Here is a 1,796-nt window from a genome sequence, read left to right as displayed (position 1 = left end):
AGCCATCCTTGTGTTACCGGCACAAGCACATGGGCGCCTACGCGCATTGTGCGTGCGCGCGCCATTACCCCATCCCGCTTTCCTGCGCGGGCGCGCACCGTGCGCGCACGCATGGGTGTCCGACATGAATATAACAGGGAGCACACTTGCTCCCATCATTCTTCTCTCCCCTTTTCTTCTTGCCTCCTCTACTATCCACTACCATTTTTTCTTCCAAACAACCACCTCTAACCATCACCTCCGGCGACCACCCACCTCCGGTGGTCCTTACATTGCTCCCTCCATCTCCATCATCCCACTCTACAACTTCCTCTCCCATACCCCTTTTCCATCTCTCTCAAGGTACTATACTATGCCTCCCTCTTGCTCTACTTCTCTCTTTTTCTCCTTAGTCAGTTGACTTCATTCTCTTTTAGGTAGTATCTTTCTTTTTTTTTCTCTTCTTCCTCTTTTGAGCCCCTCACTTCTTTGGGGTGTTTTTGCTTCTTCTTTTTCAATTAAGTTTTCATGGGCACTTGGGTCTTAACTTCTTTTGCATTGGTAGATGAGATGTTTTGCATGATTTTCTTACAACCATTGTGCATTGTAGTGATTAATATTGGTTTGTGGAATGTTACATTGCTCCGCCCTCATCTATTTGCATACTACAACAAGGATGCACGCCAAGTATTTGAGGAAAAGCATACATGATTTTTTGAGCTCATTATAATTCATTGCTTCTTAACTAGTCACTTTTGGGTGCACCCTCACATTCTACAATCCACCCACTCACCTTTTCATAACTTGCTTCCCACTTTTGGTATTTGAGGGTGTATGCTTCTCATGCCTTTTACTTGCATGCTTACACTACCCTTATACCACATGCCAGTGATTTGCCTTGCTTATCACATGTTATCTTAGTTACATGTTGCAACTGTCATGTAATAAGGATACCCATATTCTTATGGCACAATTTTTCACTTGCATGATCACATTCAATTACGCTTCTTTGGGTTTGATGTTATCTACTTTCTTTACTATCACAGGATGGTCATCAAAAAGAACAAAGGGAAAGCCCCGAAGAAGCCAACCACCAACAGAGCGCGCCAAGAACCAACAGTCAAGCCCCTCCTCAAAAAGGCTACGAGCCCCGTTGATGCTTTAGAGAATGACAACCCTCCAAAGGACTCAAACAAGTTCCCTAACCGCTACTGCGAACTTGTTTACTCAAGGATGATTGAGCAGAATTATCACCCGGAGCCCCTTCTAGTCCTATCGGCCCACCTCACTCCGATAGTGATGCCACACATTAACTGGAGGCAATGGAGGTTCCTCTTGAGGCAACCAAAGGAGGTCAATTTATCATGGGTGGTGGAGTTCTACTCCAACTACCATTCACCCCTTCTCACATCAGTCTTTGTGCGCTAAAAGCAAGTGCCAGTCACGGTGGAAGCCATCCAAGGAGTACTTAAGATTGGGCCATTAGCGGATGGATATGACGCCTATCAAGAAGTCTTGTCTGCATGCGACGAACGTGAGTTCGATTGGAGTGCGATCCTTCGCGTAATAGCTTTAACCGAAGCATTTTGGATTCGGGGAACCATAAAGCAAAGACCAAAGGGTTTAGATGCACGTTTCCTCACACAAGAAGCCGCGGCATGGGCCCAAATCCTAGCTCACTATGTGCTTCCGAGCACCCATGGGTCATCCATTACCGCCGAGCTTGCTTTATTGGTATAGTGCATCCTAACCGAGAAACCGGTCGACATTTCGCATGCCATTCACCAATCCATAGGGCGTATTCATGTTAAGGGAAA

Source organism: Arachis stenosperma, chromosome 9, assembly GCF_014773155.1.
Source record: "Arachis stenosperma cultivar V10309 chromosome 9, arast.V10309.gnm1.PFL2, whole genome shotgun sequence".
NCBI classification, from domain to species: domain Eukaryota; kingdom Viridiplantae; phylum Streptophyta; class Magnoliopsida; order Fabales; family Fabaceae; genus Arachis; species Arachis stenosperma.
This window is presented reverse-complemented; position numbering follows the sequence as displayed.